Raw genomic sequence first — 25,972 nt, forward strand, 5'->3', positions numbered from 1 at the left:
GAGACCAAACTATTAACCAAGAGAATTGGACAACGTTTCTTTTAAAACTAAAATTTATTGTACCTATGTAATGCCTATATGTTTTTATTTAACTTTCCAAACACCATTATCCAGTAACATTTTTCCCCTTGAGAAAGATATCATTTCCTAATTATGCTGGAAAAGTGAAAAGTTATTGTAATACACAAGTGGTTTACCTGGAGCCTTCTCATTATAACCACCTGGGGAGGCATCTTTCACTTAGAATACAATGTTAATGGTGGCCTGTGGAATTGTGGATCCTGGCAACCACGGGTTACCATAGGCATTCACTAGACCAGACTATCAACTCCGGAAAGTGGAAACTGAGCCATGTTCACTACCAGCCTCAATGTCAATCAAAGTGGTTAGGATAAAGAAGTACTCAATTTGATGAATCCTTAGAGCAACGTTTGAGGGTAAAATTTCAAAACTTAACAAGTAAGCAGGAATGCTTCCATTTTGGTGGTTATTGTACTGTGAATTCTTTAAATTCTTGGAAGCATTCTAGTAGATGCCCTTGTGCCCTTTTTTCCCCTTTTTCACTAATACAGCCCCAATTTTTCTCAAGGTAGTAGGTCTCAAACTCCTTTGACTCTAGGGGTGGCAATGTGACCCAGTCCAGGCTGAAGTTCTGTAAGCCAAGGTCACTAGGGGCATCTGGGAAAGCTCTTTAAAAGAGACAGACTCTGTTGGGCTTTGTCTCTGTGTTTTTCCCCTTTGCCCTTTCTCTTCCTCTTGATTGTAACATGGGTATGACGGTAGAGGTGGCCCATGCAAACGTGCAGGCAGTAAGCAGGGCAAAAGCCAAATGTCTGGATAGACAGCTGGAAAAAGCTGGGGTTTCCACTGGCAACTCCAAGCTACTTCACTGGCCTGATCTTAGTACTTACAGTGGAGGAAAGTATAGAAAAATAAAACACATGCTGGTTTAAGTCACTGTGGGGGCGACTTATATTACCAGTAATTAAATGTAATTCATAACTTATACAAATGTCTTTTAGTAATAAATGTATTTAGGCATACATATAAAATTTGTGAATTCTTTTATTTAATTCTATTATTTAGCGAGTAGAAATTTATCACAGAAATCTGAGCAAATCATAGCTTTCTCAACGTGCCTAACTTGCTCCAGGGATTCATTTGCTTATTGGCTTGATGAGACCAGTTAGCTGTGAGATATGGAATATTGCACCATCTTAGAAGAAAACCTCGATTATGATGAATAGCAACAGGGTACACAAACTGAAGCCAATCTGTTTGAAATACTGGCCAGCATATCTGGTATGAGTATCTGACAGTTTATCACCAAATTGTGTATTTTTTATTAATTTCATTTCTGAGAAGCACAGCCCATTTATGTTATTAAAACAATTTATCACTTATTAATAGTGAATAAATGGCAGGCAAGCTGCCATATTTGCTATTAACTTAACTTTTCTCTCACTTGTTTGCAGAAGACAATTAAGTGCAGCTTCTCTTGTAGCCTAATAGCAGCTATCATCTATTTAAAAATGAACCTATAATGCATAGAAGAAGTATACTGGGCAAGGGTTCAGAAATGACTTTTTAAAATTGAAAAGCTAGATTCTCTGTGTTAGAATGGTAACTTTGCTTTTTTTGCCTAGCATCGCTACAATAGTGCACTGTTGGGAGGCATCTTAAGGTCTATCTGGCATGTACTCTGTGACAAGTTTTGGCAATTTAAATAAAGGTTGTTGTTTCTTCTTAACACAACTCTTATTTTGGAAGCAAGTATCTCTTAGGAATTTATATCGGAATAACCACAATTAAGATATATCTTTTTTCATCTGGATTTGTTTAAGTAAAAGGTAAAGAGATCAGCAGTTTCCATTTTAATATTTCACCCAAAACTGTGTTTTGAATTTTATACATACAGTTTTTTGTGGTTGTTGTTAAGATGAAGAAGGAGATGCACTAAAAGAGAAGTGAATTAACAACCTAACTAAACCAGTGACGTAAATTTAAAACTTCCACATTTGGGGGGTATTTTTCTGAAGTTTCTTATACTGCTGTATTTTGATATTTTTGTCCCGTTTCTAAGATAAATATAGGGTTCTTAGTGTCATGTCTTTGCTTTTCCCATTGTGCTTTTGACTTTTAAATAAATTACCAAGTTTATTTTATCTGCTGCTGCCTTTTAAAATGGCTCTAATAGATACGAGGTAAAATGGTCTTTGCACTGACAGATGTTCTTGGATATCTGAATTTCCATTATGACCAAAAAAGATGCATAATTTGGTCTCAACTACAAAGAAAGTTAGAGGTAAGTTTCTTTCAAACTTTAATTTTTTTTTTCCTAAATCACTATTATAGTTAATTTCTAAACTAGGTTAAACTTGCCTGGAAAACAATTTTATTTATTTATTTATTTATTTATTATTTTTATTTCTTTAAATAGATTTACACATGTGAAACTATATATGAACGATATGAATAAAATATTAAAAAGTTATTATTTATGTCTAATTTATGTCTAATTTCATTCCAAAACTTAGTTATATTCAGGTGGTACCTCTGGCTTGTCAACTAATTAGAAAGAGTTGACATTCGTCACTTATTTTTATGAATCTAGATGTGCCAAACTGTCTTGGTGGATGATTTAGCTGGAGGCCTCAGTCCATAATTCTTGAATTGACATCTATACTTGTCAACACTGCTGTAACTTTCATATGAGGATAGCATGCCTATCTGTGGCAGCTATAATCGAATGAAAAATGTGCTAAAATATACCCATTAAATTAGGTAAGCTATTGACAGTGCCAAAGAAAAGATGCTTGCAAATTGCTCCCAAATTCTGCCAAAGTATGTCTTCAAATTTGAAACACTCAAAGTGCATTTAAAAATAATTAAAATTTTCAGATTATAAGAAATTGCACATTACATTTTATTCAGAAGGTGTGGTTTAGAAACACTAATTGAATACAAACCTACAGGCATGCAAGTATCAAACAAAGACTTCACAGACAGCCCACAATGGATGCTTAATGAATATTTTCTATGTATATGAAAGGATGTATTCATTTGTAACAAATGACATAGACGCTTAGGCTTTTTATTAGAAAGTTTTTTGAGAATACGCCAAAGCATTTTTTAAAACATAATTTTGTATGAGGAAAAAATAGAACTAATAGTGAGGTAAGAAGGAAAGAATTTGCCTTGAAGGAAAAAAAACACAAAACAAATAAAGAAGTAACATTTTTACTACTGTGCTATATCCTTGAGTTTCATTAGCAGAAAGTCACAGTGACTTTAACATTTTGTTTGGGAATATTGATAGATTTTCTTACTGTACCTTGTAATCTTTTACTGCATGCTTGTCTGTTATCATTCGCAAAGGATTCATATTGGTACTGAGGTTAAACCTCCTTGAGGATTGAGCCTCATCTCCACATGACTGTCATTGAAGCCTAAGAATTAGTCTATGAGAGAGTCTCTTGAAATCCACCTTATTCCTTAAGTCATTCTTACCAGCCTTTCTCAGGCCCTAGGACAAGTCTAGGGCTGCTTGCAGTGTAAACTGGCTGTTTGTTAATTGCATAAAGGCCTTCAGGTTAGGAAGTCTGTTCGCCAAACATTACGCTCCTGCATGGAGCTGCACCTGCACGGAGGAAGGGATGCCACATGGCTCACAAAGGTGCTAGATGGATTAGTAGTGTCTTTGCTGACATCTGTCCTAGAGGGTTTCTAGAGCTTTGTGAATTCCTCCCAGTTTCCATTCCTACCTTCCTCCAATTCCATTATCCAAAGGTATCAGAGATTATTTTCTTAAAAAGATAATTATAAAAAGATGAATATAACTATCTCTCTAACAGTTTTATGGTTCCTCATATTACAAATAATTAATGAAATTTTATATCTCATACAAGGTCCTTCAAAATCTGAAGTCTATCAATCTTTCCAGCATTCACTTCCATTCTTCCATAGCCCTGCAAGTCTGCTTAGGGTCTAGGTTAGGCAAAGCAAAGGGATCATTCCTCACTTCCCAGAGCTAAAAATAGTGTTTTCTCCTTCAAAATTGGGAAATAATAGTAACAACTAACAATTTTGGAGCATCCATTGTGTCTAGGCACCATTCTAAGCACTTTACAAGGTAAAGTAGTTATTATTATTATTTCCATTTTACAGGTGAGTAAACTGAGGCACAGAGAAGTAAAGTAACTTACACGGCATCATGTAACTAATAAGTGGTGTAGCCAGGATTTGAAGACTACAGAGAGTAAGACACAGAATCCAAGACTATCTGTAAGTTCATATTCCCATAAAAAACAACCTCTTAGAAAACTGAAAATCTTGAAAAACTGCAACTCAAGATCATTCATAAATTTTTACTTCTATGTCAGCACACTATTATTTTTTTCAAAATAATAATAATATATTCTCAACGTTTTCTGGTGGTTTTCCATACCATAGAAACATTATATATACTTCAAACATATACTTTGTGCTGTCTAGAACGTCTCATCACCTATTTTTACCTGGTGTCTCAAAAAACCAAAAACCACTTCAAATATATAACAGAGAACTGAATGCAGGGACACTGGTGACACAGGAGGTGGAGGAGCTGAGAAGCCCAACAGGGGACAGAGATTAGCAACAGCAGGAAATCACTATCAATACTATTTTGTAGAAACAGAGGGAGAAGGCGTGTTTCTGAAGCCTGGGTGTGGATTCACCTGGCAGAAACTGAACCACAGTAGGCTTGTCTGGGAGGAGCCAGCACCCCCCGGGGAGATGGAGCCTTTGCAAGCTCAGCCCTTTGCAGCAAAGAAGTGGGAGAGAACTACTCTGTCTTCTCTCTTTCTTCTTTCTCTCTTCTTCAAACAGAATCTTCCACCACTAGTCCCAGCCAGAAACCAGCTAACAGGTCACCACCACAGCGAGCATGGGCAAGGCAGAGGAAGGGCAAGGCTTGGCCCTGAGGCGCAGAGTCTCAAGCCCTGTACATCTGGTGAATGCCTCATTCTTAGGCCTTCCTCACGAAGATCTCCCTGCTCCTCTTAGATTCTCCCACAGAACCGTACCATTCACTTCTTTTAACACCTGAGTATTACACAAATGAACTTATCTACAAAACAGAAACAGATCACAGACTTAGAAAAGGAACTTATGGTTACCAGGGGGGAAGGGTGAGGGGAGAGATAGATTGGGAGTTTGGGATTGACATGTACACACTGCTATATTTAAACCAGACAAGCAACAAGGACCTACTGTATAGCACAGGGAACTCTGCTCAACACTCTGCAATAACCTAAATGGGAAAATAATTTGGAAAAGAATAGATACATGTATATGTATAATTGAATCACTGTGCTGTACACCTGAAACTAACACAACATTGTTAATTAACTATAGGTCTACAAACTAACAAATGGCACAATTTCACTCCACAAGAGTGATAGATAATAGAAGCTGTAGAATGAAACATTTTTCAGTGTTCAAAGATATAAAGCAATAAATATATTCCAGAAAGCAAGGATCTGTTTGTGTATCTAAAATATATCTAGTTAACTAGCTAGCTATGTCAGGTGAATTTGGAAATGAGGCAAGTACAAATTAAATATATAATCTCTGAAATAAATAAAACATCAGTGGAAAGGTTAAACAGCACAATAAAACCAACAGAAGAAAAAACTAGTTTATTATAAGGTTGTCCTGAAAAAGCACCCCATATGCAGCATGCAGACTAAAGTAGATGAGAAATACGAGGGAAATATTAAAAAGCATGAATGATTATGTATAGTCAAGGCACATATAATGGGATTTTAGAAAGGAAAGAATGAGGTAGAAGAAATATTCAAATAATTGACAGAAATTTTTCCAGAAGTAAATAAATATATAAATTTCAAATGGAAGGAGATCACAAGATTTGAGCAAAATAAATGAAAACAAATCTACACCTAAATAAATTGTAGTGTGAATACAAAACATTAAACGAAATGATAAGGTCTTAAAAGAGATAGAATGGTAGCAGACTTCTCATGTGTAAAAGTGGTAGCCAGAATTAAAATACCTTCAGTGTTGATAAAAGTATGTGAAAACTTAAAATTTCACTTTATGTACACTATCTTTATACTCAAGACTGACAGCAAAAATAAAGATGTTTCATTAAAAAGTTGAGATACTTCTGCTTCACAGAATCTTTAAAGAACTTATTATAAGAAGAAAGCTAAATGTGGTAGGGGATGTAGGAAGGAAAAGTCACTGGTCAGCAAAGAAATTAGTAAAATATATTGATAAATCTAAATTCGTATTGACCTTAAAAATTAAATAAGACTAAAATTGATAGCCTTTAAAGTTAATAATGGAACTAAAATGCTAGACAGTAGCAAAATGGGAAATTAGACAACAATTATTCTATTGTTTTTCATCTCATCCAAATCCTACCCTATAGCTCTCTTCCTCCATTCTTACAGGCCACAACTCTTCATTCAGTATTTGCCAAACATTTCTATCTCATGTTTCAGTCTTTCTTTGTCTTCATAGCTAATTTTTCATATGCTTCAGGAGACTGCATCAAGGACTACTAGCTAGATTAGAAAATGCTGACATTCAAATCGGAACTCAAAATTTAACTTGCATTATGCTAGGAAACTACAAAGCTAAATGTGGGTAATTCTCTAATATCTTGTTTTTATATGAGTGCTATTCTGAATGTCATATATGTACCACATGCTATTATAACTGTTTGAATTATACTGGATTTGCTAATTTACACTATTTTATTGCTTTACTCCAAAAAGATGATGAAAATTTTGAAATAATGGCTTAAGTGAAAATCTATGCAAAAATACTCATCAGACCCTCAAATCGTTTTAAGAAAAGAATAAAGTAAAATAAATATTAGAGGCTCTAGCACTTTAATAGCAATTCTAAGTTATTGTTATAGCCACAAAAATGAAATAAAAAAGGTATGGCATGTATCATCCATACTTCTCCATTTTAAAAAAGGGAGTAGAGCTGCCAGCTTAATTTTAAGTATGCTGTCCAATTAGCCATTGTGTATATTTTTAATCATTCATATAAGTAATATACTGTCCATAATATTTGAATGTCAGTGATACATCATTCATAACAAACTATTATAAATTCTCCACTATAAATTATGAAACTTAACATGGCCTCTGACCTTCAGGATTTTGCAATCTGGGACAAGAAGAAAAATCCCCATTAGATTTTATTTTAAATGTTTACTGGAAAAATCTTTTGGGCACCAAGATATCACAGTTCTAAATTAAAAGCACTTGGGACATTTTATAGTATGATTTCTATAAAACCTTATCTTTAATTACAGTATTATAAAGGCATAGTAATATCTTTTTCTAATTTATTGTTTTTAAGACATATTTCTTCATTAAACATCAAGTTATTTATTACAAACATATTTTCTAAAAGAGGTAGTAGAGTGTAATGGCTAAGATCCTGTGCTCTGGAGTCACATGACCGGCTTTCAAATAGCAGTTCAAACCCTGATTAGCTGAATGATCTGGGGATGATTATTTTTTCTTTTTTTTTCTTTTTCTGGATGATTACTTGTGCTCTGTGCCTCTCTTTCCTAATCTATAAAAAAAGAAGGATGATGGGAAACATGAAGAAAATTTCCTAAAGTTGAACAAGTAGAGAAAAGAAAATTAGAGATATCAATTTTGAGTGTTAAGTATCTTAACATTAAAATTCCAAGAACACAAAAATGGAGAAAAATTATGGAAAGACAAGGCTATTTTCCAGAACTGAAGGCCTGAGCCTCTATGTTGTGAAGGCCCACCATATGACTAAATATTTTTTGATGTTTAATGCTATATATAGTAAATGCAATTAAAAATTCATTTTGGAAAGGTTTGTTGCTATTATATAGAAGTGCAATAGATTTTTCCATATTGAATTTACATATTTTGAATTTGCTAACTTTACTTAGTCCTAGTTGTTGTTTTATGGATTCCTTTGGGTTTTCCATGAAATCAATCATGTCGTCTGAGAATAAAAAAAGGGTTTTACTTCTTCTTTTCCAAACTTTATGCCTAACTTTACTGAGGAGCTAGAACCTCCAGTACAATGTCAAATATAAGTCATGGGAGTAGATATTCTTGCTTTGTTCCCTATCTTAGGGGAATACTTTCAATTAATTAAGTAAAATGTTACCTATGGATTTTCATGTGTACTCTTATTAGATGGAGAAAGTTATTTTCTATTCCAGAAATTGCTAAGGATTTTTATGATTAAAGGGTATTGCATTTTGTCAAACACTTTTTCTGCACCTATTGTGATGGTCATGAGTTCTCTTCTTTATTCTGTTAATATGGTGATTTACATTAATTTGTAAATGTTAACCCTCAGATAAACCCCACTCATTCATGATGTATTCTCACTTTTATATATTGCCAGATTAAATTTGCTAGCATTTTGTTATCAATAAGAATATGGAAGACTGGAATATCACTCTTAATCACCTTAATCTTATTGACATTTATTGAATACTATACCCAACGACTGCAGAATACATATTTTTTTCAGGTGCACATGAGACATACTCCAAGATAACCAAATACAAAGAAATGAACAAATAAAATATTTTAAATTTTAAAAATTTTGCTCTAAACACTACTTTAGCTGCATCCCATTAATTTGGGTATATCTTTTTTTTTTAATTCAGTTTGAAATATTTTCTAAAGTTTGTGATATCTTTTTCACCCAAGGGTTACTTTTAAATGTGTGTGGGGTTTTTATTTCAAATATTTAGCTATTTTCTAGTTTTTTGAAAAATCAATTTCTAATTTAATTCCACTGTAATCAGAGAACATAACCCATGAGTCAGCAAAGGTGTTACATGGCATTCTTCCTAAACCAAGGAAGGGAGGAAGTCCTAAAACAATTACACAATTTTGAGATTTCTATAAACTGTTTATATTAATCTGACATTAATCCTTCCACCTGTTGAGTAAAGCAATAATTTGAGAGTAACAGAAGAACAGAGAGAGAGTTTGGGGTAACTGAGATGCACCCACCACTTGGCCTAGCAAGGAACAAGCTATGGTCAATCAATCATAAGACAAATTGGTTATCATTAAGAAAGAGAACTTGAACTGCAAAAGAATGTGGGCTGTACCTTTGAGAAAACAGCTAAAGGAAGCTGGAGGAGAAAGAGCTGGACAGGAATTTCTATTATACAAGAGTAGAGGCATGAAGGACCCACCTCTACAGGATCCTTTGCAGTTATTAGTACCTAAGCCCTAAAAGAAATGTAGCAATGAGCATCCTCCACCCAGAAAGCACTGACAGAAGATGACATGTGGTAGTAGTCAACTCAGGTCTTTGAGAGGGGCCAGATCAGCAAGAGGCACTTGTCCTTCATCTCTCTCTTTCGGGACCAACACATAAGAGGAGAAACTGTTTTAGAAGAGGTGGAGGAGGAGAAGGGAAGGAGCAGATCATTCCCCTCACCTACTGAACTGATGACTTTCCTGGCTCATTCTAGCAGAAGGGAGAGAAGGATTTGTCTTGTGGTTGAAATTTTAAACTAAGTTGAAAATTTAAATATTAGAAACTGATCAGAAAATTATGGAATCTGCCTAAAATGTTTTTAAGGGGCAGCAAAGGCAGAGTGTTGTTGAAGATAGTAGTCAATGGGGGAAAAAACCCTCAAAACTGATGTTTGAATGCCACTGAATTAAGAAAGTTTATAAGTAGGATTAATTATAAAACAGAGTTTAATATAAAAACCATGAAAAGGTGTAGGAAAATGGTATGGGAATACAAAAAAAGAAAAGAACAATTTCCACTTTGAGAGATAGGAAAATAATGTATATGATTATAAACACATAATTACATGACCCATTGAGAAGAGAAATAGCTAAATCATCCCTGCTATACAAGCCATCTCACTGGAATTTTACAGATATTCTCCCATGTAATTTTCAGCAACCTTGTTTTACCCATTTAGCAGATGAAGAAATGAAAGCTCAGAAAGCTGAAGTAATGAAGTAATTATGCCTTAAATTGGAAATGGCAAAACTGAGATTTGAACGCTCATGTGACAGATTTTACTCTGTGCCTCTTGTCATTGTATATTATTTCTATACATAATTTAGAAAGACATGTTCTAAATTAAATTTAATGTCATTAACCACTCAGTTATTTAGTTTGTGGCTATTTCTAGGATATATAATTAACCAAGGTAGACGTTGTGTCTTATACAGAAGATTTACCTTTTTTTTTTTTATCTTATAGAGATTATGTATATGATACATAGCTCTCTACTTTGAGGACTGAGTTAACATCATGTCACCCTCAAGGCCACTAACTGAATTGGCAGCTCACCATGTAAGGGCTATCTCGAACAGTCAGTCAGTTTAAAATGACACTTCTCCTGAGGGCTCATTCTGCAGTGGTGTTAAGAGGCATAGGACTAATCTAGGATAAGTGGTAGCACTGTTGGTTCAGCATACCAATTAGTGGGAGACTGCTAAGCATGTAAGCAGGCCAAACTCTCTAGTGAATTATTATCACTGCTATTAACAAAATAAATCCAATGTGGTCTACTGTGAAAGGCACCGCACCATTTATCATCTCATATATCAGGTTCTTGATTCATAGGCTGAGACTTGCCACTTAAAATATACATTTTAAATAATTAAAAAACATTTAAAGTATTAACTTCATACTATGTTGAACTTAGAGAATATATTTTTTTCTTTGCAAAAGTATGTAATTCATGCGACAGTGAATAATTTTCCTTGCTAATAGAAGAAATGATACAGACAATTCAAAAGTCATTGAGATTTAAATTAAGATTACATTAAATTTTCTTTTAACAGACTTGTCTTCTAATGGTAATATACTTACATTAATGTTAAGAATAAAAACCAACATGATTTTCTATCTCTGTGTTTAACAATTCTGGGTGCAAGCATCTCTTTCTGTCCCAGGTTTAAACAACACTGAAAACAACAGCAATAACTTGTTACAGGAAATAGTTGACATTGTGAGATGAGACTGTGAACGAACTAAAACTGAAATAGTTTGCTAAAATTAAATAGTAAACTAAAATAGCTTATATGTCAAGCTTATCAGCTTACTCATCAAGATACACTTTCCTAGCTGTGCTCAACCATTTGAAGCTATTGTCATAAACTATCCAAAACCCAACCAGTTCTCTACCTTGCAAGATCCACCTTAAAATCATCCAACTCAGACCCTAAAATCTTATAAATTTTTCCTCAGACCTCTCCATTCTATACTATTAAAACTGTGTCAGAATGATCTTCTCTAACTATTGTACTAGGTTGACTACACTAAGCTTTGTTTAATCAACGAGTCTTTGGGGTGCTCCATTGAGAATTGGACAGTAGACAATTTTTGGAAGTCCCACTGAGATCCAGTCAGGATATCCTAAAGGCTATGGCTCAAAACCCTTGGCATGGAAGAGGCTCTCCCTTGTATTTCCTTGGATCTCCTACTCAGGGGTGTCTCCAATTGTGATAGTGAGGAAGGTTCTTCATTGGATTTGAGCTCCAATTTCTTTTTAAAAGCTTCCAAATGCTAAATTTCTTTTGGTCTAGGAATCTTTTGACTATCTCTTCAGATTTAGAAATGGTTATCTCTGGTGGAAAAGATAACACAACTAACAATACAACCAATGGTTTCTTTATCTATCCTTGGCACTTTCCATGGTGAGTCTCTAAAATACAGTCAATTGAAAGAAAATGATTATAAGTTTGATAAGCCCAGCCTAAGTCTGTTCTAGAGCTTCAAAACAGACAAGTTTAGAGGGATTGTCAGACTAGCTGCTTTTGAAATTACTCTGCCTTGTTTTGCACTGTTACAACATGTTCTTCTCCCACTGCAGTCATGGATTACATCTTTAAAACTTAATTGTCTGCTGTAACTAAATAAATGATTTCAACCTCTACTATTATGATAACATTTCTGGAGATTTCATCAACTGGAAAAATATCAGAAAAAACTCTCCATTAAGACAATGAAAGGACAGTATCATATACTATATTTTTAAATAATTTTTTTATAGATTTATTTATTTTTGGCTGCATTGGGTTTTCATTGCTGCGTGTGGGCCCTCTCTAGTTGCGGCGAGTGGGGGCTACTCTTTGTAGCGGTGCGCATGCTTCTCATTGCAGTGGCTTCTCTTGCTGTGGATCACGGGCTCTAGGCACACCGGCTTCAGTAGTTGTGGCTTGCGGGCTCAGTAGTTGTGGCGCATGGGCTTAGGTGCCCCACGGCATGTGGAATCTTCCCAGACCAGGGCTCGAACCCGTGTCGCCTGCACTGGCAGGTGGATTCTTAACCACTGAACCACCAGGGAAGTCCTATCGAATACTGTTAATAATGAATATAACCGTAAAAGGCTAGAGTGTTGTTCCTCACATCTATATCCTTCTGAAGACCTCAAGCTGAAGGCTTTAAGGAATCCACAAGAAGCAGACAAACTCTGAGAGCATGATAAAGTGTTTGCCTAGAACTTCAGAGCAAGTAGACAACTCTACAAAGTAGACAGCTCCCACCAAACACCTTCTGATAAAGATGGCAACTGCATGAAACAGACAGGCTCCACCCAAAACCCACAGAGCAAAATCCACATATCTAGAGTCACAGACTCACAGTCTTACCTGGATCTGCATGCTTTTGGGTTTTCTTCATTTTTCATAGCTATTTTATTTCCTTTTTACAGTTTTGAAATTCTGTATTATTAACAGATATTTTTCACCTGGTAATTATGATACCTCAAAGTCCCTATATTTAATATTGCTTTTTGCATTTTTAGGCCTTGGTGTAAGTCAAATATCAGGCAACAATTAACCTGCTTGTGTTAGACTAAAACATACAACCAAACCAGCTGTTGGGTTTGTATTCATTTTATTTCAGTTCCATCCAGTTTCCTAAGATATCAATTTAAAAAAATCAGTAACTTGGTCTCCCGGGTAGTTGGACTGAACTACTAAGGCATTTGTAGAGGGCAAACAACGCAACAAAACAGAAAGTCAGATATCTAAAATTGCTTTAAGGATGCACCTATATGGGAAGGCTCTTATCTTCACAGAAATAACACCCTGAGTCCTTTCACAGGGGCTTGTTTTGGTAGTAAAATTTTCAAAGAAATAGAGCCTTGCAAAAAAGCTTAATAAGTACTGGTATGTACTCTGAGGTTGTTTGACTTTTACAGAAGTGATAAGAAAACCACACCATTTAGACTCAAATCTAAACTCTTGCTTTGTGTCTATCAGTTGATCTCTACATTAGACATGTCATTGTCTGGTGCATTGGTAATTACTGATGAATGATGGCAGACAATTAAATGCTATTCAACAATACCATTTGATTATTCAACTGAAAGAGATCATTGACAGGCCTCTAAAAACTATTTTTGAATTTGGGACACAAAAGCCTATTGGTTACTATCTACAATTTAGATAGGATCTTCTACCTCAATAAACTAATACTTGCAATCAATATGGTCTCCAGTATTATCCAGAGTCCAGTTTGGACCATTAATTTTCCCCCTTTGAAGGAAAATAGACAATTTGATCCAGGAAGGATAAAAGAGGGTCTCAGTCTGAGTTCAAAACTTTAATTTTTATTTGACTTACACCACGGCTTAAGAATGAAAAATTTTATATTGATTTCTTCATCCTCCAAGCTTATTTATTTCACATTGTATAAGAGACCTGAAAACTTGGTGGACACCTACCTGCTTTAGAACAGGGAATAGTAGGATAACAAGACAGTAGGCCATAGAACTTCTCACCCAAGAAATCCATAAAGTTGGACAGGTGATGGTTCAAAGTACAGCTCCTTTAGATATTATAATTCTGACAACTTTAGGTGGAACATGTGTTTTCTCAGGTGAAGAATGTTGTACTTATATTCTGACAGACCTCTGTGGTTCCAGAAAAAAAACAAAATAATTCCAGAAAAGAAATAAATAATACAATTAGGTGATTTCTCTAATGTCTCCATATCGGTTCTGCAGATTCTTTTTTTTTTTTTTTTTTTTGCGGTATGCGGGCCTCTTACTGTTGTGGCCTCTCCCGTTGCGGAGCACAGGCTCCGGACGCGCAGGCTCAGCGGCCATGGCCCACGGGCCCAGCCGCTGCGCGGCACGCGGGATCTTCCCGGACTGGGGCACGAACCCGTGTCCCCTGCATCGGCAGGCAGACTCTCAACCACTGCTCCACCAGGGAAGCCCTCTGCAGATTCTTTAGAGTGTGGATGGTGCTGGTCTCTTGACTTAATTTATGCTCTTAATTTGGAAGTAGACTGCAAACTCTTTTTTTTTTTAAACATCTTTATTGGAGTATAATTGCTTTACAATGTTGTGTTAGTTTCTGCTGTACAACAAAGTGAATCAGCTATATGTATACATATACCCCCATATCCCCTCCCTCTTGCGTTTGCCTCTCATCCTCCCTATCCCACCCCTCTAGGTGGTCACAAAGCACCGAGCTAATCTCCCCGTGCAATGCAGCTGCTTCCCACTAGCTATTTTACATTTGATAGTGTATATATGTCAATGCTACTCTCTCACTTTGTCCCAACTTACCCTACCCCTCCCATGTCAAGTCCACTCTCTACATCTGCGTCTTTATTTCTGTCCTGCCCCTAAGTTCATCAGAAACATTTTTTTTTTTTTTTTTTAGATTCCATATATATGTTAGCATCTGGTATTTGTTTTTCTCTTTCTGACTTACTTCACTCTATATGACAGACTCTAGGTCCATCCACCTCACTACAGGTAACTCCATTCACCTCACTACAGGTAACTCAATTTCATTTCTTTTTATGGCTGAGTAATATTCCATTGTATATATGTGCCACATCTTTATCCATTCATCTTAGACGCAAACTTTGATTATAATACTTCTGTTTTTGTATGTGTTGCAGGGATCAAATTTGGATTTCCAGAGTTTTAAATGCTGTCACACAGTGACTGTTTCACCCCATCAAATGATACAACAAATAATCTCCCAACAAAAAGACCAAGAATATATGCCACTTACAAAAACTGGAATGACTGCCATCAGAAGATGTACACATGATCATGACATATTAAACAGAATTATAGATCTGTATTAATCATTACTAGACCATAATGGTCTATATCACAGTTTAGGATTAGAAATGACCAAAAGAATGTGACTGAAAACTGCAATAAATGTACATCCTTGACACTGTGTTAAACAATAATGAGAGCAGGATTTCTTTCCTGTACCTAAATTAAGCAATACTGGGACAGTGCATGATTCCCTGCCCAGTGTTACTATTCAGACCAAACAAAATAAACCTGGTTATAGTTCTAGGAAATACTTGCTTCTGAAAGATAATTCTGTGAAGTAACCAAAAATTGTATTTGCCAAGGTTAATATATTATTTACCAAAACTTACTTCATTATACCCTCCAATCCCAACCTATTCCTCTGCTTGCAAAGCCTGCCTTAAAATCTCAGACAAGACTCAAACCCTAAAAAATCCTACCCTGACCTCCCTATTCTGAGACACTAATAAGATCCTCTCAAGGCTGTGTTTTATCTTATTGCACTGAGCTTAAGAAACTTAGCTTTGTTCCATCAATATGCCTCTTTGATTATCTTTTAAGAAATTCTTTGTTATTCTTTTAGAAAATCAACTGTTGGCATATAAAACTTATTCTATATAATTAAATATGGATCACACAAGAAGAATTAAATATATCAGGAAATATGTTAGCTATAGGGAGAGGGATTACATGAGGTAAAGAAATCACTAAAGGTAATTCACAGAATAGATATCTACAAATAGTCATAAAAGGGAAGAGAGAGAGAGAAAGAGAACTAACATATATCAGGAAACCCCTCTTGAGAAGACGTTTGATATTTTACATATACTATCTCATTTAATTATCAAAACAACCCTATCGATTTCCCAAAATTTTAGGCAAGGAAATAGAATTGATGAGATAAAACATTTTGCCTAAGCCACCATGTATACTTAATGACAGAGATGTGATAAGAAATCAGGTCTTCTAACTACCAGTCCTGTATTACTATTTTCCTGCTCAGTTCTGCAATTCTGAATTATTTACTTAGAAATAACCTCAAGACTATGAACAATATTAGTCTTTTAAATTTAAAATGTAAAAGAAATGACCATTTTATTGGAAAATATAAACAACTGCAGCAGACTCAAGGAAGAATTAGAAAATCTAAATTTATTTAGGACTATTAAAGATATTTATCCAGTAATCTAAAACCTACTCCCATCACACAAAATCAAACAGACACCACCACAAAACCTCCACTGAGTCTAAATGGTTTGGGTAATCTAAATCTACCTTACACAAACTATTCTAGAGAAATGAGAAAAAGGGAAAGAAAGGGAGAGAAAATAGAAAATGGTAAGGAAAGTGGAAGGTAAACAGGGGAGAGGAAGGAAGAGAAAAGAGAATGTTCTCCAAGTAATATGAAGTCACTGTAACCTTTATGTCAAAGAATAAGACAAGGGCAATATGAGAGAAGAAAATTAGAGTCTAATTTCATTCATAAACATAGTTGAAATATCATGAATAAAATATTAGCAAGCTAAATCCAGTCAGTATAAATATTTATATCTTTCATGATCAATATACATTAATTCCAAGAACGCATGGTTGGTTTAACTTTAATCATTCTCTTATTGTAATTCCCCCAGTGAACTTATTAAAGGAGAAAAACCATATGACTACTTCAGTAGGTGCAAAAATGAATTTCAACTCTTAGTTTTTCATGTCAACAAACTAGTTTAAATACCAAAATTTATTTAACCTGAAAAAGTTACCTACCCAATACCTTCAGCAGACATCATACTTAATAGTAAACATCAGAAATATTTTCTCTATATTCAGAGAGAAACAAAAAATACATCCACTATCAACGTTTGTATCTGACATTGTATTGGAGCACCTAAGAAGCTCATAATAAGAAAACAAATAATTAAAAGATCCTAGAAGTTCTTTAGTTAATCACATCCTTTCTTCCTCCTACAAAATTTACCTCTGATATATAGACATTTATGTACATTTATATACATATGTATATTTATATGTGTGTGCATGTTCATGTATAAAATTCTTTGGATCTGTAGGGATGTTAGATTTCATTTATTTAGTTAGTTGAGGAGAAGATATCCTAAAGTTTAACTGGACTTTACTCTTTCCTTTTGCCTCTGAAAATCAATGCAAGCTTCCTACCAGAAAAACTGTCATATACTAGGAACATAAAAAGTATTCAATGGATTCAGAGTATAAAATAATTAAATAGAATCGTATATGTTGTTGCATGGCCTGAAAACATGAAGCTGACCATTTTTTTCCCAAGAAATGCATAACGCTACAACTTTTCCTAGGTAGTATTGAATTGATGCACAGTAGGTTCTTTCAAACCAGGAATTAAGTTCAGCATTCATTAATTTATTCAATCACTCAATAAATATGTCCTAAACAAAGCCTACCACTTAAAATGATGAATTAATCCCACATATTAAGGGAACTTGTTTTAATCTACTTTATAATGTCTATTCTCTAACATTGGCATGGTTTGTGGTTATACACTGCACTGTGCTCATTTTTACTAATTTAGTACCCTATATGGGATTATTTCATATGTTGTCAATATTGACATATTTTTAATTGAGATATAATTCACACATAACATTGTGTAAGTTTAAGGTATACGACATATTTATTTGATACATTTATAGATTGCAATAATATTGCCACCCATAGTGTTAACTAACTCCTCTGTGTGACTGTATGAAGTCACATAATTAACATTTCTTTTTGGTAGTGAGAAAATTTGAGATCTACTTTCTTAAAAATCTTAAAGTATATAACATAGTATTGTTGACTATGCTGTGCATTGGATATCCAGAACTTATTCATCTTCTAACTACAAGTTTGTACCATATGACCAATATTTCCCCAATTCCCCACCTCACATTTCCTGTTAAGTACCATTCTACTTTCTGTTTTTACAGTTCACCTTTATTAGATTCCACATATAAGCAGTATCATATAGTGTTTTTCTTTCTCTTTTAGACTTATCTCACTTTGCCATGTTGTCACAAATGGTAGGATTTCTTTCTTTCTTAATGTTGAATAATATTATATATAAATTATACATATATATATATTTCTTTATCCATTTATCCACTGACAGACACTTAGGTTGCTTCCATATCTTGGCTATTGTAAATAACCTGTTAGAATGGCTATCGTCAAGAAAACTAGAGATAGGTATTGGTGAGAATGTGGAGAAGAGGGAACACTTGTACACTGTTAGTAGGAATGTAAATTGATTTAGCCACTATGGAGGTTCCTCAAAATATTAAAAATAGAACTATCGTATTATCCAGAAATCCACCTTTGGGTATATACCCAAAATAAATAAAAACAGGGTATTGAAAAGATATCTACACTCCCATGTTTATTGCAGCATTATTCACAATAGCCATACTGTTTTTAAAATAAACAAATCATGTATGATGTATACCTTATTTTGATATTTCTTTAATTACATTAGTTTCATAGGTACTGGATGGTTATTGCTAATTCTTACATACACACTATCAACTTTTCGGTTGCTTTCCTTAAGCAAACATTATATTTTTTCCCTGGGTTATTATTTTAAAAATCCAGAAGTGGGGCTTCCCTGGTGGCGCTGTGGTTGAGAGTCCGCCTGCTGATGCAGGGGACACGGGTTCCTGCCCCGGTCCGGGAAGATCCCACATGCCACGGAACGGCTGGGCCCGTGAGCCATGGCCGCTGAGCCTGTGCGTCCGGAGCCTGTGCTCCGCAACGGGAGAGGCCACAACAGTGAGAGGCCCGCGTACCGCAAAAAAAAAAAAAAATCCAGAAGTGGAAAAAGAAAAGATTACATTACAATGTTGCCTGTAAAATAAATTCCAGTAGAAAAATTCCAATTATTTTCATTACACAAGTATTTCAGGTGGACAAAAAGATAAAAAATTCTGTCACCTTTTTTTTTGTCAAAACTACAAAGTTATTTAATTTAAAAAAATACTAAGTTACATTACTTGGTTACCCATACCATATAAGCTATTAGCTCTGATTTCTACTTTTTTGATCTTATCTTTATTATCTGTTTTAGATTTCTATAATTACTACTTTGCCTCATTGATTCAATACACCAAAATTATTATTTTCATAATAGATTCCATAATTATTTAAAAGTAGTTTTAATATCATTTTCTTCCTTTTAGTCTTTAGTAATTAAAGATTAATCACATTCACTAAGCTTAAAGCAAACACTAAAGTTATTTTAAATACTTGAATGTCAGACACTTCCCACTCCTCATTCCTCAATTTTTCTTCTCAAGTCAGATTTCCTTTTATACTTACTTCAATCTTCAGTCAAGTGTCTGCCTATACTGTTAGATCTATTGGCCTCCTGTGACCATCCTTAAGCTTAAAAACCATAACCTGTCATGTTTCCAGGGGCTATGTCAGTGGCTGCATTGTAACAATTCTGAAGTATCCTAAGAGAGGTGGTCACAGGCACTGTGGCCATACAGCCATAAAGTTAAGAGAGGAAAGGGTAATTTGGATTCTATGGACACAAAGGAGTAAGAATGTACAGCTGATTAGTGGAATTCTTAGGTTGGCAGAGAGTGAGCCTTGCCTTCATCCTTCACCCAGAAAACATAAAATGATACAAAGTTTCAACAGAACCACAAATTAGGCATGTAGAACAATGTTACTCCAGAATCGAGAGCTAATTTTATGATTCAGAGCATAGATGAAAACTATAATAGAACAGCTGAACTACATGGAAAAACATGTATTTGCAACAACTTGAAATGACTACCTCAAAGATCTTTGTAGACCACACAATGAGTATGTAAGGTACTATCTAAAGTTTTCAAAACCAACATAAAACTAGATGGCAATAAAGTTTGGTGGTTAAAGCAGGCTCTATAGCCAGACTGCTTAGGTACACTTCCTGGCTCTTCTGCTTTTTATCCCTGTAACCATAGTAAGTCACTTAGGATTTCTTTGTGCCTCAGTTTTCAGATTTGTAAAATGTGTATATTAGTACCACTGACCTGATTGGGCTGTTATAAGAATTAAATGTGTTACTAGATAAAAGTATTTAAAATAGTACATGACACACTGTAAGTACCTCTATTATGAACATTAGCTTTTACGTCACTAAGTATAAATGAGTTAAATCCTCTTACACTGCAAAGACTCTCAGACTTGATCATTAAACAAAGTCCAAATGTAAGTTAATTCATAAGAATTGCACTCAAAAAAATAACAGAAAAGGTTAAAAGTAAAGTATTAGTCATAACTATACCAGCAAACATGAACTAAATAAAATATCAAATATTAAGAAGATACTAAAAAAAATTTTTTTTTAATTTTTTGGCCATGCAGCTTGCAGGATCTTAGTTCCCTGCAGTGGAAGCAGAGTCCTAACCAGTGGACCACCAGGGAATTCCCCTAAAAAGCAATTTTTTTAGCACTTGTATTGGAGTATAATTATTTCACAATGGTGTGTTAGTTTCTGCTTTATAACAAAGTGAATCAGCTATACAGATACATACATCCCCCTATCTCTTCCCTCTTGCATCTCCCTCCCACCATCCCTACCCCACCCTAGGTGGTCTCAAAGCACTGAGCTGATCTCCCTGTGCTATGTGGCTGCTTCCCACTAGCTATCATTTTACATTTGGTAGTGTATGTATGTCCATGCCACTCTCTCACTTTGTCCCAGTTTATCCATCCCCTTCTCCGTGTCCTAAAGTCCATTCTCTACGTCTGTGTCTTTTTTTTTTTTTTTTTTTTGCGGTACGCGGGACTCTCACTGCTGTGGCCTCTCCCGTTGTGGAGCACAGGCTCCGGACGCGCAGGCTCAGCGGCCGTGGCTCACGGGCCTAGCCTCTCCGAGGCATGTGGGATCTTCCTGGACCGGGGCAGGAACCTGTGTACCCTGCATTGGCAGGTGGACTCTCAACCACTGCACCACCAGGGAAGCCCTCTACATCTGTGTCTTTATTCCTGTCCTGCCCCTAGGTTCTTCAGAACCATTTTTTTTTCTTTTTTTAGATTCCATATATATGTGTTAGCATACGGTATTTGTTTTTCTCTTTCTGACTTACTTCACTCTGTATGACAGACTCTAGGTTCATCTACCTCACTACAAATAACTCAATTTTGTTTCTTTTTATGGCTGAGTAATATTCCGTTGTATATATGTGCCACATCTTCTTTATCCATTCATCTGTTGATGGACATTGGAAAGAAATGGTTATTTAACTTTGAAAAAATGTATAATGCATAATCATGAATGCTTATGTAATAAATAATAGGGTATTAAAATATAATCTACAGATTTTGTGTTGTAAAAACACAAAAAATAAAATAAAAAATAAAATAATGGATAATGATTGAAAATGCAACTCATTTTTTAGAATTTTTTTTCCAAAATAAGTATGCAAAAGAAAAAAATAAGTAATGAGATTTGGATACTATATTCTTGTTGATTTAGTATTTGCAAGTAGAACTTGGTAAAATATGGAAACTTCTTAGTTAAGTAATGATGAAAGATTAAAAACACTATCAGATATTATTATCCCACAAAGGAAACCCCAACAAATTATCAAAACAACAAATTGTAAATGCTCTATTTTTGTGATTTCATTGCATGAAAATTGTAAAGTAATAATACAAATAAAAAAAAGAAAGAAAAAACTCTCTATTTGGAAATTATAAAAATATCCTACTTAACTCTTAGGCTAGAGAGAACATTAAAACAAGAACTTGAAACCATTTAACAAAATTATAGCCTTAAAATTAAGTATTTATTCATTAATCTCATATCACTGAGTTTCCAGTGATGAACAAGGCAAACACAGTCCTTGCTTAGTTGGCTTACAGTTTTGTTGGGGAAGGGATAGAAACACTTACTCATTAATTCATTCACTCACCCTTACACTCAATAAACCATTAAGTTATCAAATAATCAAAGTGGGGAAAACCCTGAGAAAAGCAAGAACAAAATGTAATAATAAATAAAACAGTGATTTGGAGTGCCAAAAGTTATAAAAGAGAAAAATAAATGTAAAACAGTTTCTTGAAAAAAATTAGTAGGGTGAGATTTTATATAGTAATATGTAAAAAGATTAATCAAAAGTATGCAAAATTAAGAATGAAAGATATAGAAAATTTAAAATGGTATAAGGGAATACTTGGCACTCAATCATTAATTCAACAAATATTTATAGATCATATAATACATCCCAGGTACTATGCTAGATGTTGAGGATAAAATGGTGAGCAAAACTGTCTTCTTTCCTCACATAGTTCAAAGTCTAGTATGGGGTCTACAAAAAAGTATCCAGGGAAGTAAAATATAATGTGATAAGTACTGGAGGGTTGGAGCCATGCAATAGGCTATGGGCACACCTAAGAATGGCCACTTACCCTGTCTTTGAAATTCAAGGAAGTGTTATAGGAAGAAATGCATGAGGTTCTGCCAGAGGGAAAAGCTTGCAAAAAAGTCTGTAAGGTTAGAGAGAATACATTTTATTAGATAATCTAAACAAGATTAAGACTGCCTGGTGCAGAGAGAAGAAAAATATTAAGAAAGATAAAATAGGCTGTATTGAAAAAAGAGGTTAATCAAAAAGTCTTTGGAAGCCACAATAAAGGTTTTGAATTTTAACCTTAGGTCAACAGGGAATCTTTGGAGTGACTTGAGTAAGAGGTAGGCATGATCAGATTTAAGATTAAGATAAACACACAGGCTAGCTACAGAGTCGAAAATAGATTGTGAACACACTGAGAATGCTGACTATTAGGTTGAGTGTCTTTATCAAGCAGCTAGCCAGAGTGTAGTAAGATAACAAAAGTAAAGATTGGGGTTTTAGGGAAAAGTAGTGGCAGAAGTCTAAATGACACATTATTACCTAATTTAACAGAGTTCTTTTTTGAGGGTTATCTGAAACCAGCCAAGCTTTGATAATAAAATGGCATCTTCCCTCCCCTTTCTGGCTACTGCTTTTGGTCAAAAGCTATTTCAGGGCTTTATCGAGAGAGGAAAGAAGGGAGACTGGTAGGCAGGCCCCTGGTATTCCTTAGTCCCTGGTCACAATGATATCAAATAGACCAGAAGATCACTCTATCCCAAAATTATCAAAATTACATCAAACTCAGAGATGATTATTATCGTTACAAGACACACTGCGTGTAAAATGAAAAGAGATGAGATTCTATGGCAAAACTTAGAGGGATATCAACAATTAAGAAATTTGAGTTAAAGGGGTGTAAAGACTGAGAGGTAGTCAGAAAGCAAGCAGCAAACAAAATGAGTAGGGTATGGTATCATGTAAAACAGCAGAAAAGAGGATTTCATGTAAGTTGTGGTCACTATGGCCATTAGCGGCCTTGGCAAGAGCAAGTTCAGTGCAGTGATGAAGACTGAAATCACACTGCAGTAGATTAAGTTGTGTAACAGGGTTTTGAGAAGTGAAGGCAGTCAATGTAGACAATTTCCCCAGAGGGAGTCATTTTTGAAGCATGTGACCCAGGAGCTGGAAAGAAAAAGAGTAACAGATTTGGCTACATAACTATCAAGCAATTTATACAACAAATGGGAAAATATTTATAATACATATTAGTAAATTTATAAATAGCTCCTAGAAATATAAAGACAAAAGGTTAAAAGGATACAAACCAGCAATTAGTAGAAAAAGAAATAGCCAATGAATATTTGAGAAGGTGCCAATATTATTGCTGAAAAATAATTAAAGCAATGAAGTACAATATTCAACTTTTAGATTATCCAAAATTAATCATACATAGTAAAGGTGGCAAGTATAGGTAAATGGAACTGTAGATGGGTTGGTAATTGTTACACACATTTTTGTAAGGTAATTTGGCAGTAACTATCGAGCTTTAAATACTGAAATCTCATGACATATCAGTAACAATCTTGTAAATCTACCCTACAGAAATGCATGCTAATTTCACTATAGTCTGGAATAGCACAATACTGAAAAGTCCTCTATAGCAAAGAGACAACCCTTTTAAGGAGGTTTGTTGTGAACTGGAGGAAAGAAATGGATGGTAGAGAGGGGAGACAGGAGATGAAGTAGTGGAGGGCAAGTTGATTGTTTGTAATGGGAGATAGTTGTGGAAGATTAAATGAGAAAGGGAAGAAACAAGTAAAAGGAGAGATGTTAAAATACAGAGACAGTGGATAATGGATGGATGGAGGTAGAAACAATGTAATCCCAAGCAGTGGATAAGAACTGTGATAAAGGAGAGGAGAAAAGAGGACCAGTACACATGCCAGTATGATTATAGATTTGGTCACAGATATTTAAATATTTAAATCACATATAATTAATATAAAATATTTATACAGAATAGTTAAAGACATTCTACTAATAAATAAGAAAAGGAAGAGCTGAAAAATAATACATGTGAGTCTTACACAGGAATTTCATAAATAATCATATCCAAATGACTAATATGCATATAAAAGGTGTTCAACATCATTAGTCATCAGGAAAGTGTTATTTAAACCACAATGAGATTCTACTACATGCCCGCTGGAATGGCTAAAAGTAAAAACTACTGACAATACTGTTGATAGGGGCTGATGTGTAATAACAGGAACTCTGCTGAAGTGACTAAATGAACATGGATAAACTGAATCTCATAAATACAATATTCAACGAAAGAAGAAGACAAAAGCAAAGTGAAAGAAGTTTTTAAAATGATAATTAAAATTTAATTTTCAAAAAATTTTGAAGTCTTGATTCTTACAGTAAGGAGGTTTAAATTTATACCTGATCATTGCACTGTTAGAAAAAAAAAAATACTGCTATGGGTTTTTATAAAGTCCTAGCTCTTGGGACATATTTCAGTATGGTAAAGCAGATGATTAAACTGAGAAATTAAATATTTAGTCACATAAACCTGTTGTTTCTTTTAGCAAAGATACCTATCTTTGGAATTTGGTTAGAAATGTTAGTATTCTCTCAGTTGACTGAGATTATTCTATGTCAATAGATAATCTCTCCATTTCCAAATCACTGAGGACTGAAGAAAATATATCTTTTGCCTTATGATGTCAGTTAAAACTCTATAACCCAGAAATATTGATTTAAGCCAACTGAATTTTAAATTAATTGTCCTTCAGAAGGTGTCTAAGACCATGTCCCTGTGGTTGGGCCTGGGGTTCCCCTGAAGGAGTGTCCATTTCCACTGTCAGTTGTACTGGGAAGAATTTTATCTTCAGATTGGATTAGAAGTCATGGTAAGGATAACAAGCTCTTCTTCCTTTCTCAAAGCTGCAAGCGGTAGCAAACCTGGACTCTGATTTATAAAAAATGCTCTGAGCACTTCCAGGAATGCCAGACAAGTTTGTTCCTGCCCAGAGGAGGCTGACCAGGAACCAAGACGTAGTTTGAGAAAGACCTGAGGCCAGTCCCAAGCCTGTCATCTATTAAGAGCAGTCACCTCTAATAAAGTTGTAAGCTTCTAACTCGTGAGTATACTTAGTATCTTTAATTTTTACTTGCTAAATTGAATAATAGTCTAATCTCTAACATGTTTCGGATAATTTTTTTTTTTCGGTACGTGGGCCTCTCACTGTTGTGGCCTCTCCCGTTGCGGAGCACAGGCTCCGGACGCACAGGCTCAGCGGCCATGGCCCACGGGCCCAGCCGTTCCGTGGCATGTGGGATCTTCCCGGACCGGGGCACGAACCCATGTCCCCTGCATCGGCAGGCGGACTCTCAACCACTGCGCCACCAGGGAAACCCTCAGATAATTATTGGGAAGATCTTTCCTACACTTGAAAAAGCATATGATTAGGACACTGTACTGTTCTCCTGAGACACTGAGCCTCCTAAAAATCCACTATAGCTCTTTGTACCA

At 35.0% G+C, this 25,972-nt stretch overlaps 1 protein-coding gene and 1 pseudogene across 7 annotated transcripts in view; one reads left to right on the forward strand and one right to left on the reverse strand.

The window, feature by feature from the left end:
• Nucleotides 1–25,972, reverse strand: part of LRRC7 (leucine rich repeat containing 7) — a 498,913-nt gene that overhangs the window by 415,000 nt on the left and 57,941 nt on the right. The gene's annotated exons all lie outside the window — the stretch shown is intronic.
• Nucleotides 774–25,972, forward strand: part of LOC132593993 (shugoshin 1-like) — a 41,325-nt pseudogene continuing 16,126 nt past the window's right edge.

Source organism: Globicephala melas, chromosome 1, assembly GCF_963455315.2.
Source record: "Globicephala melas chromosome 1, mGloMel1.2, whole genome shotgun sequence".
Classification (NCBI taxonomy): Eukaryota; Metazoa; Chordata; class Mammalia; order Artiodactyla; family Delphinidae; genus Globicephala; species Globicephala melas.